The sequence below is a fragment of the Oreochromis niloticus genome, linkage group LG4, assembly GCF_001858045.2.
Source record: "Oreochromis niloticus isolate F11D_XX linkage group LG4, O_niloticus_UMD_NMBU, whole genome shotgun sequence".
Classification (NCBI taxonomy): Eukaryota; Metazoa; Chordata; class Actinopteri; order Cichliformes; family Cichlidae; genus Oreochromis; species Oreochromis niloticus.
This window is the reverse complement of record NC_031969.2, coordinates 14,994,715-15,011,749: the sequence shown is the minus strand read 5'-3', so window position 1 is coordinate 15,011,749 and position 17,035 is coordinate 14,994,715. Positions and strand designations below refer to the sequence as shown.

Genomic DNA, 17,035 nt, shown 5'->3' with positions numbered 1-17,035 from the left:
AATTTTAGTTGGTAATCAAATTCCTATTAATGTATCTAATGAAAAAGGGAAACATAACCTTGACAATATTACTGGCCTAACAGTGAGTAAGGCAGGATTTTGAACAGCTGTTGAACAGTTTCAGTAACTGTAGCTTTCGAGCACGATAATAAACAGCAGAAGCTTCTAGTGATGGGATTTCCGGCTCTTTTTAGAGAACCGGCTCTTTCGGGTCGGCTCGCTAAAAGAGCCGACTCTTTCGGCTCCGAACCGGCTCTTCAGGTTGTTTTGTTGCTTTAATTAATTTATTATTAACAATAATATAAAATTCTGCACAAAAGGAATTACTCATGTAAAAAAAATGTTGTTTTATTTATATATTTTTATATATAAATATATGCGGTGGCCCCTAGAGCCAAAGCACGTACAAACTCCAAAAAGCACATACAAATTCCAAAGCACATTTCTAGCGTTAACTGAACTTCCAAAACAGAGCTACCTAGATCACTTAAATTACACAATTCAAAGCATATGTGTATTTTTTGTGTATTTATACAAAAGCACTCATATATATTCAAATAATTTAAAAAAAATTTTTTAATTTACCTGTTACTACCACACACCAAATCCAGTCGTTGGTACTTGCTGGCTTGTGTAGACACTAGGTAACAAAAGCTCAACACTGGGCCTAGCATCCTGGAGCACTTCTGTTGTGTTCTGTACGTGTTTTGGAGTTTTTACATGCTTCTGAGTTTTTATGTGTTTTGGAGTTTGTACGTGCTTCCGGGTCCTTTTCTCTAGGGGCCAACGTAAATATACTTTTATTTATTCATTCCACATAAAATGTAATAAATAAATCATATAATACAAAAACCAACTATTCACTATTCAACTTTTAACTATTTAAATTTTCAGCTTTTTCCTTTTAAACATATTTAAAGTGAAACAACACAAAACACTGCAAACCACAACACAATTAAATATAAATTAAAATATGAAAACAAAAAGAACATGCACATTCTCTGTCATATGGGCCTGCATGAATAAACTTTCTGAATCCTTTATCTTCCGCAACTGAAAATAGTTGTGGATGATTTCTAATGTGACGTTGTTGTCCCTCTCTCCCTCCCGCTCTGTTCCTGTGCTACTGTGTGTGTAACTACCGCCCCTCCCCCCTTCTTCCCAGTGCAAAGGACAAGGCTGGCATGCTGAGTGAAGCGAAAAAAAAGTGCAAGAGAGAAGGTGAGAAAAAAAACCCACAGCTCGCGATAAGGAGCCGGCTCGCTCATTCACGTCAAAGACCCGGCTCTAAGAGCCATTTCATTCGCGACCGACACATCACTAGAATCTTCAGTTTTCACACTGTTCATCTGCAGATACAGCTGCTGCTTGTTGTTGTCTCTGGAGATGGTAAACCGGCTATGGACTGACTGAGAGTAGTAAGTGCTCCCACCATCATATCTAATAATGGCAACCCATTGATGAAATGCTGTAATAATTTGTTGATGTCGTTTATACATGTTCAGATAGTGACATACTTATCAGTAGGGATGGGTATCGTTTAGGTTTTATCCGATACCGGTGCCAAACCGGTACTTTTGAAATGGTGCCGGTGCTCAAACCGGTGCTTAAAGAATGGAGAACACAAACTTTGTCCAAAAACCTCTCATGTTTAGCTGGTTTTTTGTAAAAAGATAACAATGTTAGCCTTTTCTGCAGCTATAGGGCATATATGGTCTCACTCTTGGCTGGAAGCAGTGCTTAATCAATGGAAAAAACCCACAAACTTTGTCCAAAAACCTCTCATGTTTAGCTGTTTTCCACTTTTTCTTTGGTCATTTTAGCCTTTTTGGCCAGGGTGAAGGGAGTATCTGCCATCAAACAAGAAGACAGCCGCATGTAACTACGACGGTGTTTGCTAGTTCACCTTACATGCATTAATGTAATAACGTGGTTAGCGTACTCAACGTTAATTACACACGAACAACATGAAGCTACTCACGCAGAGGAGAACGGCTGCTGCTGCCATCATCATCCGTCATCATTTCTGCTACGCTGACAGGGCTAGGGGCCAGGACTCTCCTCTTCGGGTTCTTGGGGGATGTTGCTAACTCCGGTGCGATAACAGGCACCACACCCGCAGTAGATGTGCACGGTGTGAGGTCTCGCAGCAAGCTATCAAACACGGCGCATTTCTCGGCTTTAAAAAAACCAGCTATGCGTCGCCAGGTGTTTTATCAGATTCGAGGTGTTCCCTCCTTTGACAGTATCACAGTATCACCTTAAAGCACTTGTTGCAGGCTGCTGAGTTTGCATCTTTTGCTGTGAAGTACAGCCAGACTTTTGATCGCTTTGCCTTGGGCATTTTTAATCTGTAATCTGCTCTAAAAGAACGTACGTACCTGGACCCGCCTACTATCCTCAGAAACGTAAAATGATTGGCTAGAATTGGCTCAGAAAAAAAAAAGCACCGAAATAAAGCACCGAAATGTGCGCAGCTTTTCGGTCTGGTTATTACCGTTTATGTCAGACACCGGTACCCATCCCTACTTATCAGTAATCTCTATTGTAAGTGATAATGACACTGTATGCTTTATTGATTTTTAAAGAGTATATATTATATATTTATAAAGAGTATTATTCTTTTTAATGTATTGGAATTTGTGTTTATATTGTCTTTTAATGGGCATGCCAAACTCTCCCTGTTTTGATGATGAGGCTAGTGTGAGTTTAATGGTACCTTCTGTAAACTGGTCGACATATCTGATTTGATTTGTTCACTGACTTTTGCTAACTTAACAATACTACAAAATTGTTGCTGTACATTCGAACCCTAAATTCAAATAAGGTGACACTGGGCAAGAGACGTTGTTTGTAGATGTAGGGAAAAAAGAACGGAGTTTACCAAATATTCCCTGGTGTTGGGAAATAGAGGAAGTAGTTTTTGTATGGCATTTCTATTGCTTTCTCTCACTGTGTCTCTCGGGCACAGTAATAAACTGCTGTGTCCTCAGTCTTCAAACTGTTCATCTGTAGATAGAGTTTACTGCTGGAATCATCTCTGGAGATGGTGAATCTACCCTGGAATGACTGGGAATAATGTGTAGCATAACTATGAGTTGAAGTGCTTATAAAAGCAATCCACTCCGGTCCTTTTCCAGGAGCCTGTCTGACCCAAACCATCTCATAGCTGCTGAATGTGAATCCAGATGCTGTGCAGGTCAATCTGTGAGATTCTCCAGGTCTTTTAATTAGGTCTGGTTCAGATTGTGTCAGAGTCTGACCATCAACACCTGGTAAGATATTTTTAAAAATCACCTGAATTAAATTGTGTCACAAACAGAAACAATGCATATCAACACTGAGATCAGTGAAAATCTTCACCTGTCCAGCAGAGAGCTAAAAGCAGCAGTCCTGTCCTGTAGTCCAACATGTTGTTTTTTTGTTCTCTACCATCCTCTGTGCTCATTAAAAAAGAGAGACAGTGCCTAAGTTTTGCATAGACTCCTCCTAACAGGAAACACTGACACGAAACTCACTTTGATTTTGCTTAGTGAGAAATAAATATTGTTATATTGCATTAAACCAAACTGTATGGAAAACAAAATGTCATCTTACTATATATTGTAGTGACTAAATATAGTCACCCCCCCACCCACCCACTGCTTACTGCAGCTGGACTAAACAGATGATTGATGAGTCTGCAACAAGTGGTTACTCAGACAGAATTAACCGAGTTTGTCTAACTCTAACCTTCTAAGAGTTTCTCAGTCTTCTTCTCTAAAACCTAAAGAATTATGGATTTGATCAACTGGTCCCGTAACAAAATTGACACCTTCCTGGGCTTGGGAGAACCCGATTGTCTTGCGGAGACGTTTGTTGCCGGATACCCGATGGTCGGTTGCGTCGTGTGTCTGGCGACACTCTCGATGGAGGACATTGAATGACATCTACCAATTCGGAGCCACGATAACAGAGTTCTGGCTGATATGAGCTGGATCGGGCCTGGCTTATCTGACTGGAACAACAAAAATTCTCCATGATAAACAGGACTGTCGTGAGAACTCTTTGTCCCTCCTTCAAGGCCACCTGGGTCCACTGGAGACTGTTGACCTTCGCTTAACCGGGCCTAGTGACACTTTCTCTCAGCTGAACACGGGATACACACACACACACACACACACACACACACACGAAACATGTACACTGATACTGATACTGATACGCACTATCACCCTCCCTCCCCCGAATCCAACACCTCCTCCCATGCTTGCCTCCCATCCGATGTGGACAGCGGATCAGCTGGAGGCGCAATCGAAGATTGCAGCGGCCCCAGATCCAGCTGTACACACTGGAATATTCTCCCATGTTGCTTGTCTGTGTTTTATTGTGTTATGGTGTGTTGGTATCTGTGCATTCCTGGATTATCCTTTTGTGTTACACATTTTGATGGTTTTTTCCTTGCTACCTATCCTGACCTGTCTCCCCAATGTGATGTTTGTGTATTTTATGTACGGTCGGCAAGGTCTGTCATCTTGGTTGTGGGCAACTGCAACTGACAAATAAAGGCTATCTCATCTCATCTCATCTTCAGTCTTCAGACTGTTCATGTTATGGGCGTAACTTTGTGCTGAACATTGGGGGGGTCAAGCTCTCTCTAAATTAATAAATAAATCTGGGAAAAGTCCCAGATGACTAAACATGCAACTATTTTGCTGGTAATAACTGAAATAAGTAAAGAAAGTCAACAGCCTATTCATGCAACATAATTCATAATTTTACTGGGGGGTTATATTGGCTGGATCTGATTATTGGGGGGTCACAACCCCCCCCCAGCCCCCCCAACCCCCCTGGAAATTACGCCCTGGTTCATGTCCAGATACACCTGCTGTCTGCTGTTGTCTCTGGAAATTGTGAGCCGGCCTTGAACTGACTGTGCGTAGTATTTGCTTATAACATCAATAGTGGCAACCCACTCAAGTTCTTTTCCCGGAGCCTGTCTGACCCATCCCATTAAGTGGCTGCTGAATGTGAATCCAGAGGCTGCACAGGTCAGTCTGTGGGATTCTCCAGGTCTTTTAACCACTGGTTCAGATTCTGTCAGAGTCTGACCATCAACACCTGTCAGAACAAGACAATAGTTACATGCTGTAAATTGTTTATCCTTGAAAGGCAAATTTGATTCAGCATCAGTGAAAGGTCTCACCTGCCCATAAAGCAATAAAAAGAAGCATTCCTGTTTTTATGGCCATCATGTTAAACTGTGTGAACAATTGTCTCTGTCAACCCCTCTGCAGCTAAAGTAGGTTTAAGACATCCAGGTTTTGCATTGACTCCTCCTCACAGGTTTTTTTAAAAAAATAATGCTCTTGTTCTACAAACACAAAACCTTTATTGGGTTACACGTACCAGCTACAAATTGTTTATTTTTTAATGCAGGTGCTCACTGTAAACATTTCATTATTGTATGTTATAATTGCTGTTAGATTTGTATTGTTGATTGTCATTTATGCTTAGAAATATTTACTCATATATGCTTAGAAGTATATAATCATTTGTAGATTGAAAGAATGTCTCATCCTAGGAGGTCTGTAACAACTCTGTGTAGCATGAAGAGGGGAGTGCGTTCACTCCTCTTCAGAGTGTTCTGGCATAGATCACACACCTCCTAGGAGAGGTCGTATCTTCTCTTGCTGATATATGGTATAGCAAACATACGTATATCTGTTTGAGTCTAAGAGCCTTTTGTTTAGATGGACCGCTAGACTCCTGGCACCAGCTTTGGGGAGTCTTCACAGGGTCATATCTCGACCCCACACACACACACACACACACGCTTACACAGAATCACAGGCAAGGTACTCTTTGTGTGTATGTATACGTCATATGTTAATGAATGTATGCATATTCATGTAACCACAATAAAAGAGCAGTGTTACGGGAGAGTGGACGAGAGCAACTGGGGTCAAGCGAAGGAACGGCGCCTGTCCAGTTCTCTCCCGTGCACGTGAAACATAAAGAATGTTGCCTACTTCGTGTCTTGCTTGCTGTGTAATTACATTGCCTTCAACGTTCTAGCGGATAGGGTTAAGCTATAAACCTATCAATTGCTCTTTATAATTGAGATTATTTACTATCATTACACTCAGATAAAATTGCATTTCGGTTTCTCTCAGTGAAATTTAAATGAGAAATTTTAATCACAATACAGACAGTAAGAAAAGCTTAGTATTACATTATGGTGAATTTTTCCATAGTTTTCAGGTTCAAACACGTGTGTGAGTGTGAGCATACTGTATGTTGTGTCTCACAGACCTGTTTATTTTGCAGTGTGTCTGTATGTTGTCACATGGTCCTTGGAATCCGTCCTTTGTCAGTAATGTGATTTTGTATCTTTTAACAAAATATTAATATCCATTTGTATTAAAATTAATATGAACACTTTGAATATAACTTACAAAATGAAGTTTTGGAAGACTGCCTGTGCCCATACACCCAGTCCACTCCACAGCTCTTCCTGGTTTCTGTTGTAACCAGCCAATATTGCAATTTGTTTGGCTATAACTGATAGGATACGTGACATCTTCACTCTCCCGATAGGTCTTTTTTTCTCAGAGGGAAACACGGTCTTCAAAGTGTTCATCTGTAGATAGAATTTACTGCTGGAATCATGTCTGGAGTTCTGTTCACTGTCTGCCAAACTGGATGATCGAAGTCAAGCCAACATCTAGTGAGGACAGAACAAATACCAAGTAACAGTAATATATGTTATTTTCGAAAAAAAAAAAAAAATCTTATTTTATTTACATTCATATTTTTGATCTTATAAGTCAAGAGGTGATGGCTTCTCCTCAGCCTGCAGATTATTGTTTAATATTCAAACAGACATGTCTACTGGAATAGTGGCTGTGAGGTAAGAGAAAAAACAAATCAGCATCATATGCCCAGATAATCAGATGTCTATCTCAGGAGCTCCTGTTCCTTTAAGATTATTATTCAGTGTCAAAGTTTCAAACAGCACACTCACTGCTGGACTGGCCATCGGGCATACCGGGCATTTGCCCGGTGGGCCGCTGGCGATTTTTTGTTTTTATGGGCCGATGGACTTTTTTTTTTTTGGAAGGGTATATATATAATGAAAGGTGTTAGATTGGCCAATTGGTCATGATCGACTCTGGGCTGGACCAATTACAGCCTAGGAGGCCGGATGCACCCTTCCCCTTGTTTAGCAATCTTATAGACGAACTAAAGAAAATGGAGAACAAAAAAAGGAAAGGAGGTGTTTATGAAAATATCACTAAATCTGTCATTTATTAATTTTAATATTAATTAATGATCATGTCTCACCTCTAGTGTTCTTGGTCTTAATTTAAGGTTTTTCCTATAGCAATTGACAGATCACGTGACTTTCGTGCATTGCATGCCGGGAACTCGAGGCAAAACAATCCAAGTACCGCATCAAATGCAAGCATTTGCAGCACCGCAAAACGTTCATTCTCCGGTTCCAATACCTTCCTGGTTTTTCTTTGCCGCACAAAAAAGGAATGTACAAAACTAAGGAGAATAATGCCGGTCCGTACAAAGACAGACTCGACGAAAAGGCAAAGAAAAGATATGAGGAAAAAATCAAAGGAGTGAGAGGGTCAGACCCTTATGAGCACACAGAGTGGACAAAAGACGTCAGCGTGCTGCCCAACTTTCACCACGCTCAGATTTATAATTATACGGTTCTTGGAGTGAGTGCATACACTCATGAAGTTTTTAGTAACTTCAGGTCACTGCAACAAGCCCAGGTACAGTTTACTGACGGATGGGTACAGGACCTTGAAATGCACCGTGTAGAACGAAAGACCATCGTACAAACAAAGGTAAGTTTACCAGTCTCACAAATCGTCGTCATAAATACACAATCGTTAACCGTTTATTAATATAACCTTTGAGCTCAACGGTGATTAATTAGTAGTGGAAATAATTTCTGGTACGCATTACAGAAATGTAGCAGTGACAATAATATTGTATGCTGTAATCGCACTGGACAATTAGTGATACAAAACAACTGTTTTATCCTGTGAATAAAAGTATATGTTTTTGTCAATGTACCGTGGTAATAACAGAAGCGAAACGCAATATTGTGTCAGGACAATTCACTATTTATGCACAATAAATAAAGGAGCATAGCAACAATTTCTGTTCAGTGCCAGACTTGCTTGTAACCTATATCACCAATTATGTTAAGAAAAGTGACGTATTAACTACTACAAAACACTGACCTTTGTGGGAATGCTTGGAGCAGACTAACATGTGAGCTGGAGTGTTCTGAGACGTTATATTTGGTATATCCAGACCATCCGTCTGCTCTTACTTCGGAAACATGGCTTAAAAAATTTCTCTTCAACGACGTAATCCAATATAAAAAAAACGATCTCTTTACCCGTCGGCTTCCCGTGGCTGTCATGCGACCGGCTATTGCAGTTAATAATACAACAGCTTCTTGCCATTTTTTGGGTTTCTTTTTATCGCTGTGTAACTGAGTTCAATTGAAAGCCTGCGTGCGCTAGTACCTCTTGCCTCAAGTTCCCATAATCCTTTGCGGTTTTACCCCTGAATGACGTCACATTTTCAATCTCTATCCTGGTGGGCCGGTCTCTAGTCAAAATGCCCGGGCCGATTTTTTGTCCCAGTCCAGCCCTGAGCACACTTCTCTCCACCCCGACCAGCTGATTCACTGAAATCAAATAATATTTACAGACAAGCGCTTCTGAAACCACAGCATAACTTTGCAAAAGTAAAATGATCCATGACACTGACATCTTCATCCATAACTTTGTGAATGTCTTCATCACAACTGTACATGATGAAATGCTGTAATAACTTGTTGATGATCGTTTAGAAGTATTTAGATAGTGACATACTTATCAGTAATCTATACTATAAGTGATAAAGACAGTGTATGTTTTATTAATTTTTAAAAGCATATATGTTCTTCAGTGTTGTGTTCATGTTGTCTTTTAATGGGGTGTAAGTCTTTTAATGGGCATGCAAAACTGTTTTGATGATGAAGCTAATGTCAGTTTAATGGGAGCTTCTCTAAACTGGCCGACATATCTGGTTTAATTTGTTCACTGACTTTTGCTAACTTAACAATACTACAAAATTGTTGCTGTACATTCGAACCCTAAATTCAAATAAGGTGACACTGGGCAAGAGACGTTGTTTGTAGATGTAGGGAAAAAAGAACGGAGTTTACCAAATATTCCCTGGTGTTGGGAAATAGAGGAAGTAGTTTTTGTATGGCATTTCTATTGCTTTCTCTCACTGTGTCTCTCGGGCACAGTAATAAACTGCTGTGTCCTCAGTCTTCAAACTGTTCATCTGTAGATAAAGTTTACTGCTGGAATCATCTCTGGAGATGGTGAATCTACCCTGGACTGACTGGGAGTAAGATGTAGCATAACTGTAAGTTGAAGTCTCTATAAAAGCAATCCACTCCGGTCCTTTTCCAGGAGCCTGTCTGACCCAAACCATCCAGTAGTCTCTGAATGTGAATCCAGATGCTGTGCAGGTTAATCTGTGAGACTCTCCAGGTCTTTTAATTAGGTCTGGTTCAGATTGTGTCAGAGTCTGACCATCAACACCTGGTAAGATATTTTTTAAAAATCACCTGAATTAAATTGTGTCACAAACAGAAACAATGCATATCAACACTGAGATCAGTGAAAATCTCACCTGCCCAGCAGAGAGCTAAAAGCAGCAGTCCTGTGCTGTAGACCAACATGTTGTTTTTTGTTCTCTACCATCCTCTGGGCTCATTAAAAAAGAGAGACAGTGCCTAAGTTTTGCATAGACTCCTCCTAACAGGAAATACTGAAAATGAACTCACTTTGCTTTTGCTTATTGAGAAATAAAAATTGTTACAGTCTTACAAAATTTTTAACTTTTTATTTTGTTTTGCTTTAGGTGGGTCATATTCGTGGCAATAACCACACTGGCATGTTGCTTTTAAATGCAAACAGCAATTTAATTTATGTGTTTTAGGGTTGGTGGACAATGTTGATCTGTTTCACTGTTTTTCAAAGTTTAATTAAAGCAAGAGGAAATAAACATAAAGACACTTCTTCTGTGGGATTTATCAAAATAATAAAAATAAGTGGAGTAGGATTTTGTACAACTGCTCAACCAGCACCAGACACTGTGGCTTTGTCTGAATGTGAATCCAGAGCCTGTACAGGTCAGTCTGTGGGAGTCTTCAGGCCTTTTAACCACGGGTTCAGATTCTGTCAGAGTCTGACCATCAACACTTGTCGAAACAAAAACAATAGTTACATGCTGTAAATTGTTTATTCTTGAATGACAAATTTGATTCAACATCAGTGAAAGGTCTCACCTGCCCACAATGTTGAGCAAATTGGCATGACCATTGATCATCAACCACTGATCAAAGCCAATTGATCAATGGCCATGAGTACCATTAACAGAGAGTCGGGGAATGGCTGCAACCATCATTGTAAGATGGTGAAAGATGATCGGCTGAAACTTTCTGAAAGAAAAGAATATTAAAAGAATATTTTTGCCATTTGCTTTATCGCGTAACTTTTTGTATTAAATACCAAATATGGGACAAGTGGTGGTGAAAATTTTCTCATCATTATAATTTATTTCTTTGTTATTAAGTAATTATTCATTGTTTAATCATTCTTTGGTGTTTGCTAGAGTAAAGCAGATAATCTCTTCACAGGATCAACCATGTTTGCATCAACCCTTCTATATTTTAAAAGACACACATGGATTTTTCTGCCTTCTTAATTACATTTACAGTATTTGTTCAGAATGGTTTCTGAAATTTACTGTTGACTATTAATAATTTATTTTGAACCTACAGGACTGTAGGTTGTGTGAGTCTGATCATATGAGTAGCTTGTGTGTGCAGAGGAACTGCTCTTCTTTGGGATGAATAAATCTCAAAGAAGGGATTTATTCATCCCAAAGAATCTGAGTCAAATAGGAACATTAACCCCAAAACTGGAAGAGTGGCTCCTTTAACCACTCATTCTAAATTCTCCTGTATCATTTTCTCGGTTTAGTTTCAGTAGTTTGAAGATTTAGTTTCTTTTGTATTTTGTGTTCAGGCTTTTGTACGTGGGTTTCAGCCTAACAAACAGCTCATCTTTTGTGAAAGCTCTCTTGCCTCTAAATGCCTGCAATCGACTCCTCCCCATTCACACTGTGTATGCACATCCTTAAGACCTTGAAAGTTCACTGCTTTTATGAAATACCTAAAAAAAAAAAAAAAGAAACACTTAGAATCTCCACATATTCAAACAATTTAGCATTGTTGTAATGTCACTCAGGTGCTCAAAGTTACTGTTAATGATTTTCAGCTTACCTGTGTTTCCAGGCTCATCATTTGCTTACATTAAACCAAGTCACATGGCTGTTTCAGTGTTTTTGCACAGCTGTTCTTCTGTTTTCTGTCACTGTGCATTGACGGGCACAGAAGTAAATTGAATGGCCAGTTGAATGGCCCCCAAGGTCTCCCAATCTGACCCCCTTAGACTTTTATCTTTGGGGTCATCTGAAGGCAATTGTCTATGGTGTGAAGATACGAGATGTGCAGCACTTGAAACTACGGATACTGGATGCCTGTTCTGGCATTTCTCCTGCGGTGTTGCTATCAGTGTGTGAAGAGTGGGAGAAGAGGGTTGCATTGACAATCCAACACAATGGGCAGCACATTGAACACATTTTATAAGTGGTCAGAAACTTGTAACTCATGAAAGAATAAAGTTACGTTGAAACCAAGCACACCATTGTTTTTCTTGTGACATTACCAATAAGTTTGATGTGTCACATGGCCCTCTTCCTATTGAAAAAAACAAAAGTTGTATCCAAGATGGCCGACTTCTAAATGGCCACCATGGTCACCACCCATCTTGAGGAGTTTGCCCCCTCACATATACTAATGTGCCACAAACAGGACTTTAATATCACCAACCATTCCCATGTTATTACGGTGTATCCATATAAATGGCCCACCCTGTATAACCTAGAAAGCTACAGTACTTTTTCCCTTGCAATTCTGTTGAAGAGAGATGTTGAATCTAATTAATTATTGTAGAAAAATTATTGACTTCTGTGCATTTTTTTTTTTACACGTGCTTTAAATTAAAGTTGATTATTTTTTTGTTTTTTGCTGGGAGTTGGCATTTATTATACCATTTATTAGTTAGGTTGTTTAATATTTCCACTAAGTACTCTACTAAATACTAAAATACCAGAATAGGGAGGATGGTGTAGGTTTAAGTTTATTAGACTGATCAGTGTTGCTGAACTATGAAATATTTTGGGTGCAGTGTATTTTTTGCATACAGGTTTAACAGAATAGCTTTAGTGTTTTGTTTTTTTTGTTTTTTTTTTAAACTTGATTATGAACTTATATAAAATGCAGCAAGATATTAAAAAAATATTTTATTGATTTTGAAATACCCTATATCGGATTTATATCGGTATCGGCAGATATCCAAATTTATGATATCGGTATCGGACATAAAAAAGTGGTATGGTGCCATCTCTACTATTAACAAATGTTTTTATGCCAGTCACTTACTCATAGTTATGTATTTAGTCTTTCCAGACTAATTTCAATTGAGCATTACTACTTCATATTGAAATAATAACTTTTTTTTTTCTCTTTTGCATGTAAAGAGTAAAATCATTGAAGTCAAATGGATACTTGAAGTTTTTGTGCAGCTGTTCCTCTGTTCTCTGCCACTGTGTTTTTACAGGCACAGAATGAAAGAGCAGAGTCTTCTGCTGTAGTAGTAGTAATATATGTACATATGATAATACTTCTAAAATAAAATCTATAGAACTGTCAATCTCTTTTCCTCACACTTTTCTCAGTGGAATTCACTGTTTATTTCACCTCCTGATCTCAATCAGATCCTTTCGAAACAATTAATTGATTAAAAAAAAAAAACACAACAGAAAACAAGAACTTATTGTCTTTTTACACCGCATTAAATATATTGTTTTAAAGGTCCAAATATTCCCTGCTGATAGTAAAAAGAGGAACTGCTGTTTGAAGACTGCTGTGTCTTCAGTCTTCAAACTGTTCATCTGTAGATAGAGTTTACTGCTGGAATCATCTCTGGAGATGGTGAATCTACCCTGGACTGACTGGGAGTAATAGGTGGGATAACCCAAAGTGCCTATGTAAGCAATCCACTCCAGTCCTTTTCCCGGAGCCTCTCTGACCCAGACCATAGCGTAGCTGCTGAATGTGAATCCAGAGCCTGTACAGGTCAGTCTGTGGGATTCTCCAGGTCTTTTAACCACTGATTCAGATTCTGTCAGAGTCTGACCATCAACACCTGTCAGAACAGGACAATAGTTACATGCTGTAAATTGTTTATGCTTGAAAGACAAATTTGATTCAACATCAGTGAAAAGTCTCACCTGCCCATAAAGCAATAAAAAGAAGCATTCCTGTTTTTATGGCCAACTGTGTGAACAATTGTCTCTGTCAACCCCTCTGCAGCTAAAGTAGGTTTAAGACAGCCAGGTTTTGCATTGACTCCTCCTCACAGGTTTTTTTTTTTTTTTTTTTGTAATAATGCTCTTGTTCTACAAACCCCAAACTTTTATTAGATTACAGGTACCAGCTACAAATGGCTTATTTTTTTTTTAATGTAGCTTCTCACTGTAAACGTTTTATTATTGTATGTTATAATTGCTCTTTATAATTGAGATTATTTACTATCATTACACTCAATTGCATTTCGGTTTCTCTCTTTGAAATGTAAATTAGAAATTTTAATTACAATACAGGCAGTAAGAAAATCTTGACATTTATATTATGGTCTTTTTTTTCCATAGTTTTCAGGTTCAAGCACGTGTGTGAGTGTGAGCATACTGTATGTTGTGTCACATAAGACCTGTTTATATTTGCAGTGTGTGTAAACAAAATATTTATATTAATTAAAGTAAAAAGTAATATTAATACTTTGAATTCAAATTATAAAATGACATTTTTGAAGACTGCCTGTGCTCATATACCCAATCCACTCCACTGCTCTTCCTGGTCTCTGTCATATTCAGCCAATATTGCAACTCCTTGGCTTATAGCTCAGCCTGCAGATTATTGTTTAATGTTCAAACAGACTTGTCTACTGGAATACTGGCTGTTAGGTAAGAGAAAAAATCAGCATCAAATGCTCCCATAATCAGATGTCTATCCTAGGAGCTACTTTTTTTGTTTACCTTTAAGATTATTATTCATTCTCCACCCCGACCAGCTGAGTCACTAAAATCAAATAATATTTACAGACAAGCTCTTCTGAAACCACACCATGACTTTGCAAATGTAGAATGATCCGTGACACTGACATCTTCATCCATAACTTTGTGAATGTCTTCATCACAAATATACATGATGAAATGCTGTAAAAATTTGTTGATTGATTTGTTGTTTAGAAGTATTAGATAGTGACATACTTATCAGTAATCTATACTATAAGTGATAATGACAATGTGTGTTTTATTGATTTTTAAAAACATATACTTTCTTATTTTTTATTGTGTTGGAAATTGTGTTTATATTGTCTTTACTGGGGTTAAGTCTGTTATAGGCATGCCAAACTCTCTGTTTTGATGATGAAGCTAGTGTGAGTTTAATGGGAGCTTCTCTAAACTGGTCAACATAGCTGGTTTAATTTGTTCACTGACTTTTGCTAACTTAACGATACAACAAAATTGTTGCTGTACATTTGAAACCTAAATTCAAACAAGGTGACACTGGGCAAGAGACATTGTGTTACTACTTAATGATGGCATTTTTTTTTACCATGAATTTTAAAAATGTTGGAAAAAGGCCCTGAGTTTACCAAATATTCCCTGGTGTTGTGAAATAGAGGAAGTAGTTTTTGTATGGCATTTCTATTGCTTTCTCTCACTGTGTCTCTCGGGCACAGTAATAAACTGCTGTGTCCTCAGTCTTCAAACTGTTCATCTGTAGATAGAGTTTACTGCTGGAATCATCTCTGGAGATGGTGAATCTACCCTGGACTGACTGGGAGTAAGATGTAGCATAACTATTACTTGAAGTGTGTATAAAAGCAATCCACTCCAGTCCTTTTCCAGGAGCCTGTCTGACCCAAAACATCCAGTAGTCTCTGAATGTGAATCCAGAGGCTGTGCAGGTCAATCTGTGAGATTCTCCAGGTCTTGTAAACACTGATTCAGATTCTGTCAGAGTCTGACCATCAACACCTGGTAAGACATAGACAAAAAAATAAATAAATAATGAATTATTCTCCAAATAATTAATGTTAAATCAAGATCAGGGGAAATCCTCACCTGCCCACCAAATAACTGAAAGCAGCAGTCTTGTCTTGTAATCCATGATACAGTACTACAAAGTGCCCAGAGTTGTCTGTTATCTTCTGCAACAGATGGATAAGTAGTGGTGGAATATGTCTGTTTTGCATAGACTCCGCCTTACTTACTTACTGAGGAGTTTTCATAATTTTTCAAGATACTTTGTCAAACAGGTTAACCTCATATCTGAATTTCACTCCAAATAAGCTTGTTCAACCACTATAATTCTGACTCAGAAAACAAACACAACAATCAATAAAACACTGACCCAAAAACGTTAACAGCTGGAAGTGAAGCTGGTTATAAAGCACTGTAAATGTATCTTTGTGGTTTGAATAATGTTAGACATAAATCAGTATTGCAGTTCCGCTGTTGAAAGAATGATGGTTTAATCTGCAAACACCCTACTGGCTTTGTGAAATAACTGCAAGAAGAAGGATAACAATGAGTGCAATAGAAAATGAACCCGTCACGGCTGGAAGCCAAAACATGGAGTGGACCCAAAAACAGATTCAAGCCGAGAAACAGAACTTTGACATGAACAAGGGTTTTATTTACAACAACGTGAAGGTACAAGACGATGAAGATAGAAACTGTGAAATACAACAACTGTGAACTAAGAGCAAACTGAGACATGCTATGACCTATGAATTCAGAAGATGGCATGGAGCACTATGTACAAGGACTGCACAAGGGACCGCGTTGTTTAACTAGATTGCCACAGAACATGAACGGTGGTCGACGGGACTCGGCGAGGGGCACAGTGGTACGAGAGAGGGTGGTGGAGAGGCATTGGTTGCAGGTGGAGTCATGCAAGAGGGAGGAAGCAGGATGAGGCCTGGATGAGTCCAGTGGAATAGTGATCTGGGATTCCAAAGCGGAGTAGGCAGGGAGGCAGGCAGGTGAGACTGGAGAACACATAGTTTTACTAGCGATTGGAGCACAATGGAGTCCAGCGTCCAGGTGAGCAAGGCTATTGCAAGTTTGTATTGTGAGTCAGGAAACAACTGAGAAGGAACACTAAGGTGAGTACAGAGAACAATGAGCACTGCAAGAGACATGGGGCCAAACACTAACGTGGGTTAGCAGACGATCTGGCAATGGCTGGTTGTGGACACTGGTCTTAAATATAGCTGGCTTAATCAGTCTCAGGTGGCACTCTGGGGAGGAACAGGCACTGTGGAAATTTACCATGACTCACCCAGACCATGACAGAACCTAAAGACATGCATAGTAGCTGATGCATCTCACTGCAAAGATGCTTGCAAAATATTTTTTGTTTTTTAGAAGAGACAACAGACCACAGCTGTCAGACATCAAAAAAGAATTAAAGAGAGCAAATGATTGCTTTTATTCAGGTAGTAGGTAACATCACAATGAATGAAGCAGTTAATGCAGTGGCAAGCTAATCTGGAGGATTGTGGTTGGATGTGAGAGTCACTGTTTATCAATAGCAGAAAGGAAAGGATTGTAGTAACTATTAGATTTTTATGACTGAACAATGTGACTTCTATTTTTGTTGTTGTTGTTGTTGTTATTTAGTTTGAGAAAGTATGTGCCATCCAACAGATAACATCACTGACACAGTCTAAAACAGAAGATTCTTTAGGTTCACTATGTTTGAAGTGTTTTTAAGTATAGCACTATGTTTTCACATAGCAGAGAAAAGAGCCATTGTGAC

General features: G+C 38.8%; 3 protein-coding genes and 1 long non-coding RNA gene across 9 annotated transcripts in view; 1 reads left to right on the top strand and 3 right to left on the bottom strand.

Annotated features, from left to right (window-relative positions):
* LOC100709195 (uncharacterized) overlaps positions 1-17,035 on the bottom strand; it is a 1,346,887-nt gene that overhangs the window by 889,437 nt on the left and 440,415 nt on the right. The gene's annotated exons all lie outside the window — the stretch shown is intronic.
* The window catches only part of LOC112846698 (uncharacterized), a 961,229-nt gene that overhangs the window by 670,533 nt on the left and 273,661 nt on the right, over positions 1-17,035 (top strand). Inside the window, exon 2 of the long non-coding RNA XR_003219816.1 lies at positions 16,713-16,719. This is a non-coding gene — a long non-coding RNA (uncharacterized LOC112846698). The remainder of the gene's footprint in view (positions 1-16,712; positions 16,720-17,035) is intronic.
* The window catches only part of LOC102076453 (Ig heavy chain Mem5), a 900,359-nt gene that overhangs the window by 642,295 nt on the left and 241,029 nt on the right, over positions 1-17,035 (bottom strand). The window lies entirely within an intron of this gene.
* LOC106096470 (immunoglobulin mu heavy chain) overlaps positions 1-17,035 on the bottom strand; it is a 1,110,954-nt gene that overhangs the window by 860,905 nt on the left and 233,014 nt on the right. The window lies entirely within an intron of this gene.